Below are 26,112 nucleotides of genomic sequence, written 5' to 3'. Positions count from 1 at the left end.
CGGCAGCTGGCCGTGTTGAGCCGCAACATGCGGAAGACTTGGTCGAGTGGATGACCAAGCCGTCCTCATCCTCCTCATCCTCTCTCACCCATGCTCAGGGTACTTTGTCTGGCAAAGCAGCTGCCAACACGACCTCTTCCCTCGGCTCAATGACATCAGTGGCTCCTTCCCTGTTTGACCACAGTGTTGGGTACATGCTCCAGGAGGATGCCCAGAGTTTAGAAGGCTCTGATGATGATACTGAGCTAGATGAAGCGCGTACGCACGGACAGAGGGACTGCCCAAGAAGGACAGCAATCTGGCAGTCATGCTCCCCCTGCTGCAGCATACTGCCAGGTTTGCTCCAGTGATGAGGGGGGAGGGGATGATGAGATCACGGACTTAAATTGGGTGCCTTATAGGAGAGAGGAGGAGGCACATCACCAACGAGGCAGGATGCCCTCCAGGGGCCAGCCTAAGGGCAGCACACTGACTGCATCACACCCCAAAGCTCCGCATGTGCAGGGTGCTGCTGTCTCTGTGTGTTATTCCAAAAGTTCTTTGGTGTGGGCCTTTTTAGAGATGAGTGCATCAGATCGCACCGCTGCTATTTGCAACATATGTCTCAAGCTTATCTTGCGTGGCCAAAACATCTCCAGCTTGGGCACCACATGCTTGACCAGACATATGTTGACCTGCCATGCAGTTCGTTGGCAAGCGTATCTAAAAGACCCACACCAAAGAACAAAGAGGACCTCTCCTTGCTCCTCATCAGCTGAGATCTCCAACCCCACTATACCTTCAGTCCTCTCTGAGACCTGCACTGAGAGGAATAAAGGTGTAGAATTAGGTGTGTCACAGCCAAGTACTTGTGGGCAATCTGCTTTCAGTACACCGATGTCAGATTGTACCAGGCATATTTCCCTGCCCCAGCTGCTGTACCGCAGAAAGAAGTTTGCTCCCAGCCATCCACATGCCCAGCGGTTGAATGCTTGCTTGGCAAAATTGCTAGCACTTCAACTGCTGCCTTTTCAGTTGGTAGACTCTGCCCCCTTCCGTGAGTTTGTGGAATGTGCGGTTCCTCAGTGGCAGGTACCCAAACGCCACTTTTACTCACGGTAGGCAATTCCGGCTCTCTACCAGCATGTGGAAGGCAATGTCTTGGCCTCGCTGGACAGGGCGGTCAGCGGTAAGGTGCATATTACCACTGACTCATGGTCCAGCAGGCATGGACAGGGACGTTACCTAAGTTTCACCGCTCATTGGGTGACTCTGCTGGCAGCTGGGAAGGATGCAGGACAAGGTGCAGTAGTGTTGGAGGTTGTTCCGCCATTACGCCTCCAAAATGCCACTACTAATGATTGTGACACACCTCTCTCCTCCACCCCCTCCTCTTCTTCTTCCTCCATGGCCTCTTTCTGTGCTTTGTCCTCGGAACCAGCGGTGCTCCGTAGCCATTCAAGGGGCTACGCAAGTATGCAGGCCAAAAGATGCCATGCGGTGCTTGAGCTGGTGTGCTTGGGGGACAGGAGCCACACTGGGGCAGAGGTTCTGTCAGCTCTGCAGGGGCAGATTCAGAGGTGGTTGACGCCACGCCAACTTAAGGCAGGAATGGTGGTTTGCGACAATGGCACCAACCTCCTCTCTGCCCTCTGACAGGGACAAATGACCCATGTGCCCTGTTTGGCTCACGTCCTTAACTTGGTGGTGCAGCGGTTCTTGGGCAGGTCAAAAAATGGGGGGGTAAAAGGTCCTTGAATCCACACTCACCAAAGTTGCAAACAGCAAATAGAGTACCAGCCGATTCGTCAATATGTGACGGGATACCACTATATCAACAACAGGAAGAGGAGACAAGGGAGTCCCCAGAAAGCAAAAAAGGGGGAATGGTCAACTACGGCTTATGGTACAAAAATGCAAAAAGGCTTTATTAAGGGTGGGGGGGTATTTACATATACAAAAAATTCCAAATATATGTAAGATAAACAATGTATCTAAATAACACAGTCCGTCTCACTACACTAAACTAAAATTAAAAACCATGCTGCAACATTGATGAATAAAACTGCAGAGCGTGCCTGCAGGCCAAAAATGCATGCAGTGTCCATTTGAATCCAAAGAAAAAAAGTATAGCACCAAACATTACTTGGGGTAAGCTACTGATGGAATATAGAGTCTTATGTGGTCTAGTATTGACTGTGCATCAGATTGAGCAGTACTGAAAAGAAACTACATATATCCACATAGACAAGACCTTACATAGCTGAATTAGGTGGGGTTTTTTTAACCCTCTGTTAGAAAGAAATCCTCCACAAGCAGCTTCCAACCTCAGTGCACTAAATGTGTGTATACACCAGTTGTTTTGGAAATAGAAAGACCAGCGTTCCTGTTAATAGGTATGTCCAGTGCACAAACACTATTTCCTCAATGCAGCATATAAGGAGCAAAGGACAGACCACTCCAAAGAAAGGGCTTAGTCTCTTTTCCAATCTAGACCAGAATGATATTTTCACAGTTCATCAGTTTCAAGTGTGTCAATCCATGCAGGAGGGTGAATGGCAAACAGATGCAAAGACTATTAATAAGCAGATAAGGAGGGAAAGAGAAACTGCCCTTTAGGGCTCTCACCACTTTCAATTACTGGGGATGTCCTCAGACTCTGCTGTCTTGCTGTTTGGCATGGAGCGGCTCACAGTCAGTTCAGAGCAACATTCAGTGTGTAGTCACAACACACCATTCTCCTCAATAGTAGACACTGCAGGCTGTGTGATCACATGACCGGTCACATGGTTAGGAAAAGACCAGGAACCAGGAACTTTGAATTCAATTGCTGATGCGGAAATAGCTTGTGAAGTATGGTGCTGTATGCAAATCGCAGGGAAACCCTTTTACATTGCTGGAAAGGGAAGCATGTTGAAGGCCTGCTGACAAGCCCTGCAGGGGCTGCGTTAACGTTTCGTACGCCTCCGCGTACTTCTTCTACTTCTTCTATACTTTTTTCTTTGGATTCAAATGGACACTGCATGCGTTTTTGGCCTGCAGGCACGCTCTGCAGTTTTATTCATCAATGTTGCAGCATGGTTTTTAATTTTGGTTTAGTGTAGTGAGACGGACTGTGTTATTTAGATACATTGTTTATCTTACGTATATTTGGAATTTTTTGTATATGTAAATACCCCCACCCCCCCACCCTTAATAAAGCCTTTTTGCATTTTTGTACCATAAGCCGTAGTTGACCATTCCCCCTTTTTTGCTTTCTGGGGACTCCCTTGTCTCCTCTTCCTGTTGTTGATATGGTTCTTGGGCAGGTACCCGGGCTTACAGGATGTCCTGAGGCAGGCCAGGAAAGTCTGTGTGCATTTCCGCCGGTCATATAATGCCAGTGCTCGGCTGGCAGACCTCCAAAAGGAGTTTAACCTGCCCAGGAACCGCCTAATCTGTGACATGCCCACCAGGTGGAACTCAACGTTGGCCATGCTGCAGTGGCTGCACATGCAGCAGAGGGCCATCAATAAGTACCTGTGCGACTATGGCACCAGGACAGGGTCAAGGGAGCTTGATTTTTTTTTCCCCACACCATTGGGCCATGATCAGGGATGCATGCATTGTCCTGTCACCATTTGAGGAGGCCACGAGGATGGCGACAGTGCATGCATCAGTGACACTGTCCCCCTTGTCCACCTGTTGGAGCACATGCTGCGTGGAATAATGGACAGGGCACTTGAGGCAGAACAGAGGCAGGAAGAGGAGGACTTCCTTAGCTCTCAAGGCCCCCTTTATCCAGACAGTGTTCCTGTGTGCCCGCCGATCACACAGGAAGAAGACGAGGACAAGGAGGAGGAGGATTGTGTCAGTATGGAGGTGGAGACTGGCACTCAGCATCAGAAGCAGTCTTTAAGGGATCAGTCCCAAGAAACACATGGACTTGTACGTGGCTGGGAGGAGGTGGCTGCGGACCATGTCGTCCTTAGTGACCCAGAGAACCCCGGACCAAATGCCTCAGCAAACCTACACTGCATGGCCCCCCTGATCCTGCAAAGCCTGTGTAAGGATCCTCGTATTCGTGGTATCAAGGAGTAGGACCAATACTGTCTGACAACCCTCCTTGATCCACGTTACAAGGGTAAGGTTGCAGACCTTATCTTGCCATTGCAGAGGGAGCAGAGGATGAAACATCTTCGGGAGGCCTTGCAAAAAGGTCTGTGCAACGCGTTCCCAGAGACTGGGAGGTTACAAACTCCTGTTTCTGGACAACGTGTTGCTGAGGCTTCGGTCAGTCAAAGAAAGAGCGGTGGAGAAGGTGGCCGTCTGACCGATGCGTTCAGACAATTTTTTGGTCCGCAGCCCCAAGGTATGATCGGTTCCAGCAACCATCGCCAGCGCCTGTTTTACATGGTGCAGGAATACCTAGGGGCAAGATCTGACTTGGACACCTTTCCCACTGAAAATCCTCTGGGTTACTGGGTCTTGAGGATGGATCACTGGCTAGAGCTTGCACAGTATGCAATGGAGCTACTGGCCTGTCCTGCATCCAGCGTTCTTTCGGAACGCACATTCAGTGCTGCTGGAGGCTTTGTAACCGATCACAGGGTGTGTCTGTCCACCTCGGTCGATCGACTGACCTTCATAAAAATGAATCAGTCTTGGATCACCACCAGCTACCAAGCACCTGATGCTGATGTAACCGAATAATTTTTTTTTGAAATCTCAGATCCCTTCAAAGACTGCCTATGCTGATGCTGAGTGACTATCCTGAGTAATTATCCTCTTCCTCCTCAATGATCACGCTGATAGCTTGTAAGAACATTTTTGGTTCTGGGTGCCACCACCAGTGCCTAAGGCCCAATTTTTCAGCCCCTGTTTAACAGGGGTATGTAATTACAATTTTTGATGCAATACTTTGCAGCAGGGCTCGTTTCTGCGTTCCAACTAGAGTATCTGTGAGGGGTTGCAGTGTTGTGGCACCAGCACCAGTGCCTAAGGCCCAATTTTTCAGCCCCTGTTTAACAGGGGCGTGTAACTACAATTTTTGATGCAATACTTTGCAGCAGGGCTCGTTTCTGCGTTCCAACTAGAGTATCTGTGAGGGGTTGCAGTGTTGTGGCACCAGCAGCAGTGCCTAAGGCCCAATTTTTCAGCCCCTGTTCAACAGGGGCATGTAATTACAAATCTTGATCTAATATTTCACAGCAGGGCCCGTTTCTGCACTCACCAAGAGCGAGTGAGGACTTACAGTGTTGTGGCACTAGCACCACCACCACCACCAAAGGCCCAATTTTTCTTCCCCTGTTCAACAGGGGCATGTAATTACAATTCTTGATCTAATATTTCACAGCAGGGCCCTGTGAGGGCTTACAGTGTTGTGGCCACAACAACACCTAAGGCCCAAATTTCTGCTGAGTATATAGGGCAGGCCCCTACTTTCAAACATCCAACTTACAAACGACTTCTACTTGCAAACGGAAGGAGACAACAGGAAGTGAGATGAAATCTACCCCTAGGAAGGGAAATTCTCTCCTGTAAGAATTAATATGGGAAAAACGTTTCTCCTTTCCACTGATGCTTTATCACCAATCTTTGTTTCACAAAAAACCCCAAATTTTCAAAAAACATTTGTCATTGGGACAAAAAGTGAGGTGAAATCTTCTGAAGAGGAGCACAGACAGAAAAACAAATGTCACAGGGGTGATAACCCTTCCCTATGTTTTCCAAAAAGCTTAAAATAGATTTTTTGGCTGGAGCTAAACATGTTAAAAATGTACCAGTTCAAAATTACAAACAGATTCTACTTAACAACAAACCTACGGTCCCTGTCTTGTTTGCATCACCTGTATACTGCTGTTCAGAGTATATAGGACCTGGTGGCCCCATGCCTTTCCTTTTTTTAATTTAGGTGCGGGGTTCCCCTTAATATCCATACAAGACCCAAAGGGCCTGGTAATGGACTGGGGGGTACACATGCTGTTTGTCTCACTGATTTTCATCCATATTGCCAGGACCCGACATTACATTAAAGCCGCAAGCTTTTTTCCTTTAAAAATTACATTTTGTGCAGGAACTGTTCTAAGCACAGGAAACACGTGCCACTTTACAGGCATACTATAGACACCCCCAGGTACGATATTTAAAGGAATATTTCACTTTTTTTTAACTTTAAGCATCATTAAAATCACTGCTCCTGAAAAAACAGCCGTTTTTAAAAGGTTTTTTTGCATTGATACATGTCCCCTGGGGCAGGACCCCAGACCCTTTTTAGGACAATAGCATGCAAATTAGCCTTTAAAATTAGCACTTTTGGTTTCAAACGTTCGAGTCCCATAGACGTCAATGGGGTTCTAACGTTCGTGCAAATTTTCGGTCTGTTCGCAGGTTCTGGTGCGAACCGAACCTGGGGGTGTTCGGCTCATCCCTACCTCTTACGAACAAATAATTCCAGGTGCTATGTACAAAAATCCAGCCCTGGGATGAAGCAGTGAGACCCATGACTGTGTATGTATGCGTCACTGACACCTATTGGGGTGACAACTGAGATCCTTGGGGAGTAGTGGGTTGGCACACTGGGGGTACAAACCTGAAAACGCCCAAAATAGGAAAGACAAAAATGGGAAGTCACTCTTAGATAGAATGACAAACCCATAGATTAGCCTTACACCAAAGAGTTCAGGCTGACCATTGAGAATCCTAGCCCAGAAGACAGTGGGACCTATGTTCTGAGCTTATGGTGGGGAGGTGGGCATCCCGGTTTTAGAAAGCCTTTCCAACTGAAAGATATGTTCAATAATCCTGAGTGGGGAGTTCCCCAATCCACATCTAGCAAACCCACTGAGGCCCCATATACAGAAGTTAGGGGACATGGTGGCCATAGCAGACCCTACCTTTAAGGAAACGATGGCTGCAGGAACTGGGTTCTCAGACGTCAACTTGTGGCTAGAATGTATGAGGTACAATGCAGAGGAACTTAACAAGACCAATTGTTATGTATGTGGAGAGGCTAGGCCTCATCTGGGAACAGTACCCCTAAACATACCCCCTGAACATGAGACATGTTTCCTTAGCCTGTTTACCAACACAACCACTAACCACACCACTCCCTGTGCGAACATTGGAAGGAGGAATATCCCATAGTCACCAAAACTCCCAAGCCAGGAGAAGGTATCACTATATACAATGGCAATTACACATGCCATGGACGGCATCAGGGGATGGGGAAACCCTTTGGGAATGTCACTAGGGGTTACTGTGGATCTTATAGTGAGGCCTCCATAGATCTAGTACAAAATCAAGTCCAGTCCTGGGGAGACATATACTGGATTTGCGGGGACATGAAAATCAGAAGCAGATTAACAGAGTAGTGGACAGGAGAATGCGCATTGGCCAAGGCCATAATGCCTCTACACATTTTTCCAGAGGCCACTCCACAACTAGAACCAGATTTAAATGACATACCCAGACTTAACAGGAGACGTAGGAGTGCCCCAGCAGGAAGCTTTGACCCCCATGTATACATAGATAACATAGGGGTCCCTAGAGGGGTCCCGGATGAGTTCAAAGCAAGAGTACCAGTAGCAGCAGGATTTGAATGTTTGATCCCCATCATCTCATGCCCCTGTTGAAGACCCCCTTGGTCGAAACGCGTCGGTCGATCTCCCCTTCCTTACGCTGCTTAGATTTTATTTTAATTGTGATCACTTTTATCCATTTTTTGTATGGTATTTTTAGAAATAAAAATCCCTGGTTTACCTGCACTATGCAGAAGCTTTTTATTTTTTATTTGCATATTATCCCGATGCAAGAAACTGCCTTCCAGTAGCCCTACTTCCATCATGGGGTCTGGATCAAATCTGTCCCCGGCTTCTCCTTGGAACACATCCTTGAGGTCTATTGGCTGATATCCAGTTGGCGGCCCTTCCTGATGTTTCTTCACCCCACCAGAGAAGTCGAGAAGTGAGACAGAGGTTCCACCGTTCCGGATATCGTTTTCCAGCCTAGGTTTGGCTCCATGCACCATTGACTCCATGTCATATGACAGTGGAGTCCACGTCATCTGGTAAGAGTACCCATCTTATCTTACTTCCTGATGTTTTCATTCTGATGCCCCATATCGAGATGTTGGTTTACAGCTACGGAAGTTCTGTACCCCGTTGTTGACTCACAGTCACAGATCCACACCGTGCACCATTGACTTTATTTTCTAGTTTCACATCATTTTTTGGTCCATACCAGTTCCTCTTAATAATTTGAGTTTGAAATCATCCATTTACCATACGTGGACACTTTATACTGTGTTTGTTCATTTCATTTCACTTATGGTTTTTGCACATATGCTTTACTGTTCAGTACAGCATCTCTTACTTAATTGTTTCACTACACCCTAACTTCCTATTACTTCTTAGCGCTGCATTTTTTTCCCATCACTGTAAATAAAAATGTAGACTGTATAAATTACATCTACTATAACCAACAAAGGTTTGTCAATTACACCAGAGATGCACTCCAAGGTTTAGGCGAACAACTAGAAGCCGCGTCACACATGACTTTTCAAAACCGAATGGCCTTAGATATGGTCCTAGCTGAAAAGGGGGTGTGTGTAAAATTGTGCCTAAAACAGGTACATGTTGTACCCACATCCCAGGCAACACTGGTCCAAATGGTAAGGTGACTTTGGCCATCAGGAAACTTGAGGATTTGTCCAAAGAATTAAATAAGGAATTCAGGGCTCACCAACCCTTGGGATCAATACTTCACCTGGGTTAGGGGAGGGTGGCAGGGATTACTAACACAGATAGGAATAACCATCCTAATAATCTTGGTGACCTTGGCTGTCATAGTTTGTTGTATTCTCCCCTGTTTTAAAAAGGGTGTAGGGAAAGTTATTAACCAATGTTCTTTCGCTTTTGTGAATCAGGAAATATCAGTTGAAAATTATGAAATGCACTCCGTTACAGTCACCTCCCCTCGGGCTGCAACACCATAGGGCTATAGGGATCGATAGCACCTGGCCACATTTCACCAGTTGTATCGAGGGGGGTGGGGAGCTAGTCACTGCCCCTTCTCTACATACAGCTTAAAAGAGTTGCAGAGATAAATGGGCCGAGTGGGGTAGGTTTTTTTTTTAGTGTGAGGGACAGATTCTTAAATAGACATTTTCAAGGGGGAACTGTAATGGATGTGAATAATAATGATATCAGGTGTTAATAGGTTACTAGGTGAGGTATATTAAAATGTCTATTCCAAACGCTTTATATCTGTATCAGAAATATTGAATGTTAAAAAACGTAATACTTTCCAGATATTTTGCTACTTCCTCTTTCTGTCTGGAGCCAGACCGTATTGAGTTATCAATAGACTGTAGCTTCCTGTAGCTTTCTGCTGCTTCCTCATTCATCTCCCAGAAATTGCATCAACATATAATAATAGCTTTGATTAATTGTTAAGTTTGTTGAAATTATTGCTAAATTTACTAAAACTGCTGACTTTTCGACATGTTTTGCATATGCTGTACTGTTTTGTGAGGATATAAAAACCAACTAAAAAAATGGAAATAAACTAGAAGTTTCTTATTCTGAACTAAGTGTCAAAGCATGATTACTTCTTAATGGCATGCATGCTTTAATATGAAGGGGTATATATAATAATTTCAGAACTTTTATTCTGAATCCAAAACAATATTGCCACCATCAAAACTGCCCCATCAGAATTGCCCCATCATAATTGCCCCATCATATTCCTCTATTATAAATCAGTACATGGTGTGTCTGTCCCCTCCCCCGGGCTCTGTAATCAGAGCTGAGATGCTCCAGCCACCTCCCCCCCTGTGTATAACAGAAGCTTTGGTAACCATGGCAACAAAAGCAACAAAGTACACTCTGATTAATGGCTAAAATTTCCTGAAATTACCTCTAAACAAAAAGCTTTTGAAAGTATGAAGGAGCTGAAACTTTTGGGAGCGGAGGAAGATTTTAAGGATCTGACGCATGCTCCCATTGACTTCAATGTTAAAAAAAGTGATAAAAAGCTTAATATTTTAAAAAGTATAAATGGTAGAAAAAAAGTTGAAAAAGTCCCATCATCAGCTGAAAGAGACGAACATTTTAATAGTTGAATAGTTTTAATAGCTGAAAGTATGCAGAAGTTACGCAGAGCCAAAAAACGTACGGAATAAAATTAAATAATAAATAATAAATAAAAATAAATAAAATCGAATAACAATCGTGGGACTGCTAAAGCAGTCCCACTAATAATAGAAATAAAAATAAATAAAATCAAATAAAGCAGTCCCACTAAAGATCGAATAACAATAGTGTCCCACTAACTAGCAGTCCCACTAACTAGAAAATGCATTTCCTGGGGAAAATGTGTGGGAATGCTAAATAGCTGAATTGCTAAAATGGCCCCCAGCAAAACTGCCCCCATCATATTGCCATCAAAACTGCCCCATCAGAATTGCCCCATCAAAATTGTCCCCATCAGAATTGCCCCATAAAAATTGCCCCATCAGAATTGCCCCATCAAAACTGCCCCATCATATTGCCACTATCAAAACTGACTCATCATATTGCCACCGTCAAAACTGCCCCCATCATATTGCCATCAAAACTACCCCATCAGAATTGCCCCATCAAAATTGTCCCCATCAAAACTGCCCCATCATATTGCCACCATCAAAACTGCCCCATCAGAACTGCCCCATCAAAACTGCCCCATCATATTGCCATCATCAAAACTGCCCCATCAAAACTGTCCCCATCAAAACTGCCCCCATCAAAACTGTCCCATCAGAATTGCCCCATCAAAACTGCCCCATCATATTGCCATAAAAACTGCCCCATCAGAATTGCCCCATTAAAATTGCTCCCATCAAAACTGCCCCATCATATTGCCACCATCAATACTACCCCATCATATTGCCACCATCAAAACTGCCCCATCAAAACTGCCCCATCATATTGCCACCATCAAAACTGCTCCATCAGAATTGTCCCCATCAAAATTGCTCCATCAAAATTGTCCCCATCAAAATTGCTCCATCAAAATTGTCCCCATCAAAACTGCCCCATCTTATTGCCATCATCAAAACTGCCCCATCAAAACTGCCCCATCATATTCCTCTATTATAAATCAGTATGTGGTGTGTCTGGCCCCTCCCCCTGGCTCTGTAATGAGAGCTGAGATGCTCCAGCCACCTCCCCCCTGTGTATAACAGAAGCTTTGATAACCATGGCAACAAAATCAGCACAGTACACTTTGTTTAATAGCTAAAATTTCCTGAAATGACCACTAAACAAACAGCTTTTTCACAAAAACTGTAAAAGATATCAAACTGAAAAGATATAGCCCGATAGCTGAATATTTTGTGAACATTTTAAAGTTTGTTTGGCGTCTGTAGGTATGAAGGAGCTGAAACTTTTTGGAGCGGAAGAAGATTTTAAGGATTTCAAGCATGCTCCCATTGACTTCAATGTTAAAAAAAGTGTTAAAAAGCTTAATATTTTAAAAAATATAAATAGTAGAAAAAAAGTTGAAAAAGTCCCATCATCAGCTGAAAGAGCTGAACATTTTAATAGTTGAATGGTTTTAATAGCTGAAAGTATGCAGAAGTTACACAGAGCCAAAAAACGTACGGAATAATAAATAAGATTAATAAAAATAACAAAAAAATTCATTTCCTGGGGAAAATGCGTGGGAATGCTGAATAGCTGAATTGCTAAAATGGCCCCCAGCAAAACTGCCCCCATCCTATTGCCATCAAAACTGCCCCATCAGAATTGCCCCATCAAAATTATCCCCATCAAAACTGCCCCATCATATTGCCACCATCAAAACTGCCCCATCATATTGCCACCATCAAAACTGCCCCATCAGAATTGCCACCATCAAAACTGCCCCATCATATAGCCACCATCAAAACTGCCCCCATCATATTGCCACCATCAAAACTGCCCCCATCATATTGCCATCAAAACTTCCCCATCAGAATTGCCCCATCAAAACTGCCCCATCATTTTGCCACCATCAAAACTACCCCATCAGAATTGCCCCATCAAAACTGCCCCATCATTTTGCCACCATCAAAACTGCCCCATCAGAATTGCCACATCAAAACTGCCCCCACCATATTGCCACCATCAAAACTGCCCCATCAGAATTGCCCCATCAAAACTGCCCCCATCAAAACTGCCCCCATCAAAACTGCCCCATCATATTGCCATTATCAAAATTGCCCCATCAAAATTGTCCCCATCAAAACTGCCCATCATATTGCCACCATCAAATCTGCCCCATCATGTTGCTCCATCAGAATTGCCCCATCAAAACTGCCCCATCAGATTCCTCTATTATAAATCAGTACATGGTGTGTCTGTTCCCTCCCCCGGGCTCTGTAATCAGAGCTGAGATGCTCCAGCCACCTCCCCCCGTGTATAACAGAAGCTTTGGTAACCATGGCAACACAAGCAGTGCAGTACACTCTGTTTAATGGCTAACATTTCCTGAAATTACCATTAACAAACAGCTTTTTCGTAAAAACTGTAAAAGATATCAAACTGAAAAGATATAGCCAGATAGCTGAATATTTTGTGAACATTTTAAAGTTTGTTTGAAGGACTATGAAGGAGCTGAAACTTTTAGGAGCGGAAGAAGATTTTAAGGATCTGAAGCATGCTCCCATTTACTCCAATGTTAAAAAAAAGTGATAAAAAGCTTAATATTTTAAAAAGTATAAATAGTAGAAAAAAAGTTGAAAAAGTCCCATCATCAGCTGAAAGAGACGAACGTGTTAATAGTTGAATAGTTTTAAAAGCTAAAAGTGTGCAGAAGTTACGCAGAGCCAAAAAGCGTACGGAATAAAATTAAATAATAAATAATAACTAGAAAATGCATTTCCTAGGGAAAATGCGTGGGAATGCTAAATAGCTGAATTGCTAAAACGGCCCCCAGAAAAACTGCCCCCATCATATTGCCATTAAAACTGCTCCATCAGAATTGCCCCATAAAAATTGTCCCCATCAAAACTGCCCCATCATATTGCCACCATCAAAACTGCCCCATCAGAATTGCCCCATCAAAACTGCTCCATCATATTGCCCCCATCAAAACTGCCCCCATCAAAACTGCCCCATCATATTGCCACCTTTAAAACCGCTCCATTAAAATTGTCCCCATCAAAACTGCCCCATCAGAATTGCCCCATCAAAACTGCCCCATCATATTGTCACCATCAAAACTGCCCCATCAAAACTGCCCCATCATATTGCCACCATCAAAACTGCCCCATCAGAATTGCCCCTTCAAAACTGCCCCATCATATTGCCACCATCAAAACTGCCCCCATCAAAACTGCCCCATCAGAATTGCCCCATCAAAACTGCCCCATCATATTGTCACCATCAAAACTGCCCCATCATATTGTCACTATTAAAACTGCCCCATCAGAATTGTCCCATCAAAACTGCCCCATCATTTTAATAGTTGAATGGTAGCTGAAAGTATGGAGAAGTTACGCAGAGCCAAAAAACGTACGGAATAATAAATAAGATTAATAAAAATAACTAGAAAATCCATTTCCTGGGGAAAATGCGTGGGAATGCTGAATAGCTGAATTGCTAAAACGGCCCCCAGCAAAACTGCCCCCATCCTATTGCCATCAAAACTGCCCCATCAGAATTGCCCCATCAAAATTGTCCCCATCAAAACTGCCCCATCATATTGCCACCATCAAAACTGCCCCATCATATTGCCACCATCAAAACTGCCCCATCAGAATTGCCACCATCAAAACTGCCCCATCATATTGCCACCATCAAAACTGCCCCCATCATATTGCCACCTTCAAAACTGCCCCCATCATATTGCCATCAAAACTTCCCCATCAGAATTGCCCCATCAAAACTGCCCCATCATTTTGCCACCATCAAAACTGCCCCATCAAAACTGCCCCCATCAAAACTGCCCCATCATATTGCCACCATCAAAATTGCCCCATCAAAATTGTCCCCATCAAAACTGCCCATCATATTGCCACCATCAAAACTGCCCCATCATATTGCTCCATCATAATTGCCCCATCAAAACTGCCCCATCAGATTCCTCTATTATAAATCAGTACATGGTGTGTCTTCCCCTCCCCCGGGCTCTGTAATCAGAGCTGAGATGCTCCAGCCACCTCCCCCCTGTGTATAACAGAAGCTTTGGTAACCATGGCAACAAAAGCAACACAGTACACTCTGATTAATGGCTAAAATTTCCTGAAATGACCTCTAAACAAAAAGCTTTTTCACAAAAACTGTAAAAGATATCAAACTGAAAAGATATAGCCTGATAGCTGAATATTTTGTGAACATTTTAAAGTTTGTTTGGCGTCTGTAGGTGAAAGTATGAAGGAGCTGAAACTTTTCGGAGCGGAAGAAGATTTTAAGGATCTGAAGCATGCTCCCATTGACTTTAATGTTTAAAAAAAGTGATAAAAAGCTTAATATTTTAAAAAGTATAAATGGTAGGAAAAAAGTTGAAAAAGTCCCATCATCAGCTGAAAGAGACGAACGTTTTAATAGTTGAATGTTTTTCATAGCTAAAAGTATGCAGAAGTTACGCAGAGCCAAATACGTATGGAATAATAAATAAAGAGATAAAAATAAATAAAATCGAATAACAATAGTGGGACTGCTAAAGCAGTCCCACTAACTAGAAAATGCATTTCCTGGGGAAAATGCGTGGGAATGCTGAATAGCTGAATTGCTAAAACGGCCCCCATCAAAACTGCCATCAAAACTGCCCCATCAAAATTGCTCCATCAAAACTGTCCCCATCAAAACTGCCCCATCATATTGCCACCATCAAAACTGCCCCATCAGAATTGCCCCATCAAAACTGCCCCATCATATTGCCACCATCAAAACTGCCCCATCAGAATTGCCCCATTAAACCTGCCCCATCATATTGCCACCATCAAAACTGCCCCATCAGAATTGCCCCACCAAAACTGCCCCATCAGAATTGTCCCATCAAAACTGCCCCATCAGAATTGCCCCATCATATTGCCACCACCAAAACTGCCCCATCATATTGCCACCATCAAAACTGCCCCCATCATATTTCCATCAAAACTGCCCCATCAGAATTGCCCCATCAAAATTGTGCCCATCAAAACTGCCCCATCATATTGCCACCATCAGAATTGCCCCATCAGAATTGTCCCATCAAAACTGCCCCATCATATTGCCACCATCAAATCTGCCCCATCATTTTGTCACCATCAAAACTGCTCCATCAGAATTGTCCCCATCAAAACTGCTCCATCAAAATTGTCCCCATCAAAACTGCTCCATCAAAACTGCCCCATCAAAACTGCCCCATCACATTCCTCTGTTATAAATCAGTAAATGGTGTGTCTGTCCCCTCCCCTGGCTTTGTAATCAGAGCTGAGATGCTCCAGCCACCTCCCCCTATGTATAACAGAAGCTTTGGTAACCATGGCAACAAAACCAGCACAGTACACTCTGTTTAATGGATAAAATTTCCTGAAATGACCACTAAACAAACAGCTTTTTCACAAAAACTGTAAACGATATCAAACTGAAAAGATATAGCCAGATAGCTGAATATTTTGTGAACATTTTAAAATTTGTTTGGCGTCTGTAGGTGAAAGTATGAAGGAGCTGAAACTTTTGGGAGCGGAAGAAGATTTTAAGGATTTCAAGCATGCTCCCATTGACTTCAATGTTAAAAAAAAGAGTTAAAAATAAAAAGCTTAATATTTTAAAAAGTATAAATAGTAGGAAAAAAGTAGAAAAAGTCCCATCAGCTGAAAGAGACGAACATTTTAATAGTTGAATGGTTTTAATAGCTGAAAGTATGCAGAAGTTACGCAGAGCCAAAAAACGTACGGAATAATAAAGAAATAATAAATATAAATAAATAAATAAAATCAAATAGCTAAAGCAGTCCCACTAATAAAAATAAATAAAATCGAATAACTATAGTGGGACTGCTAAAGCAGTCCCACTAATAAATAAATAACTAATAACAATAATGGGACTGTTGAAAAATTCCCACTAATAAAAAAAGAATAACAATAGTGGGACTGCTGAAGCATTCCCACTAATAAGGGGACTGGAGGGCAGTGATTTACAAATATCCCAATGTGGATTCCAGCATAGGAAATAAACTATAAAGTCCTAGGGAGTGTAAAAGAACACGGGTCACACAATGAAGACTGGAGGAGAAGCGGTTTAATCTCAAACTGCGTAGGGGGTTCTTCACTGTTAGGGCAATAAGGATGTGGAACTCTCTCCCACAATTAGTGGTGGATGCAGGGAGTATAGGTATCTTTAAAAGACTCTTAAATATACATCCTAAAAGACACAACATACAGGGATATGGGAAATCATTACAGACACTGATACACCTACATGGGTTGAACTGGATGGACTATTGTCTTTTTTCAGCCTTACCGACTATGTAACTATATGTAAACTATGTAACTATATGTCATTTTCTGTCACTGTTTTTGGAAAATTAAGAAATTAAAGAAAAGTTGTCATTTTGACAAGTTATTTTTCACACACCATAGGCTTATTATAATTACACCCCAAAACGCATTCTGCTATATTACATTACATGATGTAGCGCAAAATGGCGGGATACACTGTGTTTGGGGTAGCCACTTCTAATATTTTGTATATGTTCCCGTATTCATTTCCATAAGGGACGTTTAGTTCATCCTATATACTGCAGTAAACATGTACACTGCAACACATACACCACCCCTTCCGTCCTGCAAAAATAAAATCCTTGATTACATACTCTTTGTTGGTACTTGTGGAAATAGAATTTGTGCATTTTTGGCCATTAAGGTTTGTATTCCTGCATACAAAAAAAGGGGGGGGGAAAGGATTAACAAACGGCAGTTCAAATCAAGGACAGTTCGATATATAACTAAATATCTTTATTGATTATCCCAGTTAAACAAAAAATACCTATCTCCAAAACATGAATTAAAAAATAGGACAGTAGTCCTATGAAACACTGGTGGCCACCAATTCACTCCATACACCTCAATCACTCATCTCCTCACACACATATATTGCCAGATAACGGAGACCCGGGTCTAGCATGTATTGCAGTTCAAACTTCCCCAAAGGGGCTGAGAAGATTAATAAGCTGCAGTCCTACGGGCATATATCAATAGAAATGGTGCGAGTGCTTGTGATTTGAAAAAGTTCCATAGGTGTATCACCTGGGAAAGAAGTTAGCTAAAAAACGACCAGTATATTGGATAGGACAGCATTAGAGTTGATACTGCATATTGACGGCAGGAATCAAGCAGCGGGCTTGCATCTTGTCAAGGAAACAAACAGTAAAGAGCAGTAGTAAGTGTATCTCCTATATGTTGGAGTACTAAGCAGCTCACCGTTTGACGTCTTTCACGGATAGATGCCAAAGCCCGCAAATAGTCCTGGCTACCGCACTAGCTCTGTTGTGGGAAGTAATCATTCAGCGTAATCATATGTTGCTGACAGCAGATTTTACCTTCCGGTCGGGTTGTACGGTATACCTTAAGGTCCAAATCCTCCGGATTTAACGTGTCTGGTAACTGGAGGGAGAGCTCTATCCCAGAAGTAGCTGGATGGTTCACATCAGCGGTTACAAATCAAATGGAGTGGTCCCGTCTGGTCAGAGGTGGTTCATGGTCTGTATGTGGAGCCCGATGTCCCACCAGTGTGTTGGTTAGACGCTTACGCATTTCACTTGTTGCCAAGCTTCGTCAGAGCATGCGCAGTGCCTCCGGCTCCATGCTTAAATAGCCGAGCAGCTAAGGCTCGTTATACAATGATTATAGGTAGCACCTGGGCACTGCTAACTAACCAAATTCCACATTCACCAATAGTGCAGTCACACAATTATGTACAGATACGATCCAGATCCAGATAAAACATAACTTAGTAATGTGTTTGTCCATGCGGTTACATGATTTGAACCTCCTACATATTTATATAGAAGGCTAGCATATCCGCAAGGGCAAAGCAGAGACAGAATTTTGAGTCCCTGTGGTAAATATGCAATTCAAATACAAGGGAAGGGGGGAAAGAATTTTTTTAAAATGTGTATGTGTACTTTTCTGTTCATAGGACAACCATTTTCTGATTGTTGAATACTTATTGCAGGTTCCAAACAGTAATGGTTAAATGATATATATGGGTATTATGATCAAAGCGGGCAATCTATAGGTCTGTAATTTATCTTTGGCTATACCCAATCTAAATTGGTTGATAATAGGTGTCCCCCCTGGTGTTCTTTATATTGTATTCCTGCATGTATAACACCTTCTGCAGGCATAAAAACCTTTTCCCTGAAAAAAAGTTAGGTCATTAGACCTCTTAGGTGGATCTGGGACATATTTTGCAACTAAGTCCCTTAGAGTTGGAGCCCTCCGGCAAGTAAACCGTGGTTTCTCCGGTAAAATTGATTGTAATTGTCTGTCAGCTAAAAGAAGTGACCAATGCCTTTTGATAATCTGTTCAATTTGTTTATGTTGTGTATTAAAATTCATAATTAAGGGAATTTCTTGATATTGTTTAGACTCCTTTACTTTATCCTGTATAAGTTTCTCCCATGGAATATCATATACTTCCTGTATTTTATCTTCTATAAAGTTTTTATTATATCCTTTACTTGTAAATTTATTTCCTATAATTTTTGCTTGTTCCAAATAATCATTTTGGCTGGAACAGTTCCTTCTATCAGCTGGCCTTTAGGTATGTTAATAAGCCAGGGTTCATGGTGGCAACTGTCTACCGGTATATAACTGTTCCTTTCCACAGGTTTGAAGAAAGTTTTTGTAGTTAGTATTCCCTGTTCTTGACATATTTCCAGATCAAGGAAGTGAATCTTTTTATTACTAATTTCATAAGTAAGTTTAATATTTTTCTGATTATTATTTAATTTTTCAAAAAATTGTACCAAACTATTTTCATCCCCCTTCCAATTGACTATACAGTCATCTATAAACCTTCTGTAAAGGATCAAATTTTCAGGAAGGTCAGTCTATATGGCCTGTTCCTCCCACTTCGCCATAAATATATTTGCAACACTTGGTGCATACTTCCCAATCCCAATGCCATTCAATTGCCTATAATATTCATTATTATTCCAAAAATAATTGTGTTGCAAGCCAAAAGCCAAACACCTCAGAATAAATGTCTTTTTTGTTTCAAGATCAAATTAGTAAACTTATCTAGAGCCCATTTTGTAGATTGAATGGCTTCATCATGATCTATTATTGTATACAGAGAGGATACATCTGCTGTGGCTATTAAATACTTATGTTGGGGTACCAAATCCGTTTCATTTAGTATCTGAATAAGGTGCTTTGTATCTCTCAAGTACGCACATGTTTGTGGCACTAAAGGCTGTATAACTGTATCTACATATTCTCCCAGTCTAGAGTTCATAGATTGTATTCCATTAATTATAGGCCTTCCTGGAGTATTTAGTGGATTCTTGTGGATCTTTGGTACTGTATATATAATGGGCACCCTGCACACCTCAGGTACCAAATATTTCTCTTCCTTTTTTGTTAGAATATTCTTCATAATATCAGTATGACTCCAGAAGAAGTTTGATCCCCACTCAAAATACTGTAGGTATGAGGCCCTAAGAGACTATTGAGGTGATGAACAGCCACGGCCTTTTTTAGACCAATGTTGGAACGAACGAACCCCACCAAGGCACGACTATTAAATATAAAAAAATACATGCTAAACAAGACCCCAAATATTCAAAATGGAAGATCGGATATATCAGAAAAAATTGTGCATAGCCAACTGAGAAATAAATTGCTATTCAACCCGCCGGTTCATAATAATGAGCATATAGAGGTTTTTAACAGGATGGTCATACAAGACCTCGAAAAACTGAAAATTTAAAAAATACATGAGCCTCAAGCTATCAAAAGAGGAATTAGGGAATTGGAGCAAAACAAAAAGTCGTGATTAGACCCGCTGATAAAGGGGGAGCAATTGTTGTTTTGTCAAAAGATTATTATAATAAGGAGTTAATAGACCAATTAAGTGATACTAGTACCTACATAAAATTGAAGGGTAATCCAACAAGGCAATATAAAGAAGAGTTACGTGAACTTATATTAAAAGGAAGTATGAAGAATATTCTAACAAAGAAGGAAGAGAAATATTTGGTACCTGAGGTGTGCAGGGTGCCCATTATACATACAGTACCAAAGATCCACAAGAATCCACTAAATCCTCCAGGAAGGCCTATAATTAATGGAATAAAATCTATAAACTCTAGACTGGGAATATGTAGATACATTTATACAGCCTTTAGTGCCACAAACATGTGCGTACTTGAGAGATACAAAGCACCTTATTCAGATACTAAATGAAATGGATTTGGTACCCCAACATAAGTATTTAATAGCCACAGCAGATGTATCCTCGCTGTATATGATAATAGATCATGATGAAGCCATTCAATCTACTAAATGGGCTCTAGATAAGTTTACTAATTTGATCTCAAAACAAAAGAGATTTATTCTGAGGTGTTTGGCTTTTGGCTTGCAACACAATTATTTTTGGAATAATAATGAATATTACAAGCAATTGAATGGCATTGGGATGGGTGCTAAGTATGCACCAAGTGTTGCAAATATATTAATGGCGAAGTGGGAGGAACAGGCCATATACGCTGACCTTCCTGAAGATTTGATCCTTTACAGAAGGTTTATAGATGACTGTATAGTCATATGGAAGGGGGATGAAAATAGTTTGGTACAATTTTGTGAAAAATTAAATAATAATCTGAAAAGTATTAAACTTACTTATGAAATTAGTAATGAAAAGGTTCACTTCCTTGATCTGGAAATATGTCAAGAACAGGGAATACTAGCTACAAAACTTTCTTCAAACCTGTGGAAAGGAACAGTTATATACCAGTAGACAGTTGCCACCATGAACCCTGGCTTATTAACATACCTAAAGGCCAGCTGATGGAAGGAACTGTTCCAGCCAAGATGATTATTTGGAACAAGCAAAAATTATAGGAAATAAATTTACAAGTAAAGGATATAAAAAAAACAAAAGACTTTATAGAAGATAAAATACAGGAAGTATATGATATTCCACGGGAGAAACTTATACAGGATAAAGTAAAGGAGTCTAACCAATATCAAGAAATTCCCTTAATTATGAATTTTAATACACAACATAAACAAATTGAACAGATTATCAAAAGGCATAGGTCACTCTTTTTAGCTGACAGACAATTACATTCGATTTTACCAGAGAAACCACTGTTTACTTACTGGGGGGCTCCAACTCTGAGGGACTTAGTTGCAAAAAATGTCCCAGATCCACCTAAGAGGTCTAATGACCTAACTTTTTTTCAGGGAAAAGATTTTTATCCCTGCAGAAGGTGTTACGCATGCAGGAATACAAACCTTAATGGCCAAAAATGCACAAATTTTATTTCCACAAGTACCAACAATGAGTATGTAATCAAGGATTTTATTTCTTGCAGGATGGAAGGGGTGGTGTATGTGTTGCAGTGTACATGTTTACTGCAGTATATAGGATGAATTAAACGTCCCTTATGGAAACGCATACGGGAACATATACAAAATATTAGAAGTGGCTACCCCAAACACAGTGTATCCCGCCATTTTGCACTACATCATAATAAAGATCCTGCTCTTATAAAATTCTGGGCTATTGATAAGTACAAACCCCACTGGAGGGGTAGTAATAAGATCAGAGAATTAAGTAAAAGTGAATCCAGATGGATCTTTGAAATGTGCACTTTATCGCCGAGGGGCTTGAATATTGATTTTGACTTGAATTGTTTTATTTCAGATTTTTAGTTTTTAAAATTTATCTCTTTTGGTTTTTAAATATATTTATTTTAAGTGTTTTTTCCCATGGCTCATTACAGGAGGGAATGGTATTAAGGGTCCTATATTATAAAGATTCTATAACCATAATATGGAAGCTGTGATGTGTGTATTTTAATCATTTTAAATTCATTTGTGGTTGAATTATACTTATCTACGCATGCTTCTCACTCGTGATGTTATACTTAATACTCACCACTGGAGGGCATAGCACTATGGATTATTGTCATCTATTATTTACTTTGGATATAAATAGCAAGTTTGACCACGGGGGGAGCCTGAAGTTTGTGTTCAATAGATCCTTTTAGTGAATAATGTTATTTTAGTGAATAATGTTTCGTAATTAGTGGGAATGCTTTAGCAGTCCCAATATTGTTATTCGATTTTATTTATTTTTATTTCTTTATTTCTTTATTATTCCGTACGTTTTTTGGCTCTGCGTAACTTCTGCATACTTTTAGCTATTAAAACCATTCAACTATTAAAATGTTCGTCTCTTTCAGCTGATGATGGGACTTTTTCAACTTTTTTTCTACTATTTATACTTTTTAAAATATTAAGCTTTTTATCACTTTTTTTAACATTGAAGTCAATGGGAGCATGCTTCAGATCCTTAAAATCTTCTTCCGCTCCCAAAAGTTTCAGCTCCTTCATACTTTCACCTACAGACGCCAAACAAACTTTAAAATGTTCACAAAATATTCAGCTATCTGGCTATATCTTTTCAGTTTGATATCTTTTACAGTTTTTGTGAAAAAGCTTTTTGTTTAGAGGTCATTTCAGGAAATTTTAGCCATTAATCAGGGTGTACTGTGTTGCTTTTGTTGCCATGGTTACCAAAGCTTCTGTTATACACATGGGGAGGTGGCTGGAACATCTCAGCTCTGATTACAGAGCCTGGGGGAGGGGACAGACACACCATGTACTGATTTATAATAGAGGAATATGATGGGGCAGTTTTGATGGGGCAATTATGATGGGGCAGTTTTGATGGTGGCAATATGATGGGGCAATTATGATGGGGCAGTTTTGATGGTGGCAATATGACGGGGCAGTTTTGATGGGGCAATTCTGATGGGGCAGTTTTGATGGTTGCAATATGATGGGGCAGTTTTGATGGGGGCAGTTTTGATGGGGCAATTTTGATGGGGCAATTCTGATGGGGCAGTTTTGATGGTGGCAATATGATGGGGCAGTTTTGATGGGGCAATTCTGATGGGGCAGTTTTGATGGCAATATGATGGGGCAGTTTTGATGGTGGCAATATGATGGGGCAGTTTTGATGGGGCAATTCTGATGGGGCAGTTTTGATGGTGTCAATATGATGGGGCAGTTTCTATGGGGACAATTTTGATGGGGCAATTCTGATGGGGCAGTTTTGATGGCAGTATGATGGGGCAGTTTTGATGGTGGCCGTTTTAGCAATTCAGCTATTCAGCATTCCCACGCATTTTCCCCAGGAAATGCATTTTCTAGTTCCAAATTTGATTTTAACTTGTGTCTTTTAAAAGTTGCATTATTAAAAGTTCTATTGTGTAATCTATTACTAAAAATAAGTATTGCTGTAATGCAGACTAAATGGAATGATGACTTGCTTATTTACCGATATCACTATGGCAACTATGGCAACTAATATGCTGTCCATAGCTTAAAGTGGTGTTCCGGATGAAATTATACTTTTTAAATAAAAATACCCCTATAATACACAAGCTTAATGTATTCTAGTAAAGTTAGTCTGTAAACTAAGATCTGTTTTGTTAGTTTATAGCAGTAGTTTATTATTTTATAAACTTACAGCAGGCCGTGGCCATCTTAAGTGTGGGCATCTGAAGCCAGACTGTATTTCTTCCTGGATCTCATCCTTGCAGATCTCGCACATGCTCAGTGCAGCACAAGCAGTGTAATAGGTTTCAGGTCAGGTTTCCATAGCAACAGCAGTTTCAGAGGAAGTTGCCGCCCCTTCCCAGAAGGCATTGCACACAGGAAATGATGCGATGGGCCGCGGCCAGGGAGGAGGAAGTGAAAAATGAATACAGCAGATATACAGTAGGTGCTGAGAAAAAAAATTTAAAAATATCCAATATGTTTACAGTGCACAGTTTAGAGAGGGATGCTGAAGAGTTGTAAAAGTGGGTGGAGCTCCACTTTAAATAGGAAGCTTGGCCGGTCACATGACTACCCTTGAGAAAGTGACATGACATGTGATGATACATGTGGGGAGAAGGAGTCAGTGACGTCTTCGCATAGTGTCAGAGGAGTTCCTTGAATAGATTGGCTAGTGGGTGCTCCAGTGTGCGCCGGTTCGCGCCGGTCCACGCCACTGTGCGGGCACGCACGGCGCTTGGTGCCAGCTGCCCTATTTAGTCTGCTGGAATCTTCTGCTCGGTGCTGTCCGATCTGCAGCTCCCAGTTCCTGACTTCCTGTTTGCTTCCTGTTTGCTTCCTGTTTGCCTGTTTGATCGCCTAAGTGACCCCGGCCTGCCTTTAGACTTCTCTTGTTATCCGCCTGCACCTGACCACGGCTTTCCTTGACTATGACTCTGCCTACTCCTTTGTACCACGCTGCCCGCCTGCTGCCAACCCTGCCTGTGACCTGGACTTTGAGCCTGCCTGCTCCTCTGTACCTCGCTTACCATTTGTTGCCAACTCTGCCTGTGACCGGACCAGCCCACTTTGCTCCTGCTCTGCACCAGCTGCCTAGTCCCTTACTTTCTAGGACTTCCAGACCATACGCATCAGGATCCTGGGCCTTACCTCCGCAAGTCACCTGCCAGGCTCTCTTACCACTCTGCGCTCCTGTGTCTTCTGTTTACACTACCAGGGGCCAGGAACCAGATACATACGGGAGGCCTCCCCTGCTATACCGGGTTCATCAGTCAGGTACGTGTAAGTCTGACACATAGTGTTCGGCAAACACAGCGATAGCTGTATGAGCTGTGAAGCTGTCTGACCATTATAGCAAAAGGGATTCAGCTACTGCAAATATGTGAGTGGATTACATTGTTTGCCCAGTCTTGTAGCATTTAAAAACACTGCGCAATGATGGTTTTCCTTTTATCTTCATGTGAATCATCACCTTGCAATTGTAATTCATCATGCAACTGTGATTTGTGAGAATTTAAATACAAGCAAGTTCATCAAAGGCAATTGATTGGACATTTAGACCTCAGCTGGATTAACACAAACAGACACTATTTATTGTTTTTTTGTTTTTTTTTTAGGGATGTGTGTTCCCTTATATGTTTTTTGATGCATCTATTTGCATTTATTCACTTTATTGATTGATATATTTATTTGCACCTATTTCCTTTACTGATTGTGATATCAGGGTATATGATTTTTGATGCTTTTTTGCATTTATTCACTTTATTGATTGATTATTTATTTGCACCTAATCAATTTACTGATTATGATATCAGGGTATTTTTATGGTTTAGGATTTTATATATAAGCACCACTCCAACAGATGGGGATAGTTTGATAAGCGCACCAACATATTTTATATTGATTTATAGCAACAGGTGTCACAGCACTAATTGGTTGGTTGCAGCTTACACATTTCTTTTTGGTGTTTTGTTATTTTATAGAGAATCCACATCAGCGCTTAAGTTTTCTTTTTTCGTACGAATCGAAAATTCGTACATTCGGAAGCATCCAAAATACAAATTGCTATGCTTCCGAATTTTGTACGAAATATGAAATTTCGTTGACGTATTTTGGATCCAAATTCCGTTACAACGGAAACCCATGGAACACCCTTTAAAAGGAATCAAAAGTGTTAATTTTAACAGTTAATATGCAAGTTATTCTCATAAAAAGTGTTTGGGGACCTGGGTCCTGCCCCAGGGGACATGTATCAATGCAAAAAAAAGTTTTAAAACTGTCCGTTTTTTGGGAGCAGTGATTTTAATAATGCTTAAAGTGAAACAATAAAAGTGAAATATTCCTTTAAATTTCATACCTGGAGGGTGTCTATAGTATGCCTGTAAAGTGGCACATGTTTCCCATGTTTACAACAGTCCGAGAGCAAAATTACATTTCTGAAGGAAAAAAAATAATAATTTAAAAGTACTAGCGGTAGCGACGGCAGCTATAATGAATTGTCAGGTCTCTGCAATACTCATAAAAGTCATTGACTCATTGACTCATTGACCTACAGTGCATTACCAGGCCCTTTGGGTCTGGTATAAATATTAAGCGGAACTCTGAACCAAAATTAAAAAAAAAAATGA

This window comes from Aquarana catesbeiana, linkage group LG06 (genome assembly GCF_042186555.1).
Source record: "Aquarana catesbeiana isolate 2022-GZ linkage group LG06, ASM4218655v1, whole genome shotgun sequence".
Taxonomy (NCBI): domain Eukaryota; kingdom Metazoa; phylum Chordata; class Amphibia; order Anura; family Ranidae; genus Aquarana; species Aquarana catesbeiana.
Note: the sequence above shows the minus strand (reverse complement) of the source record.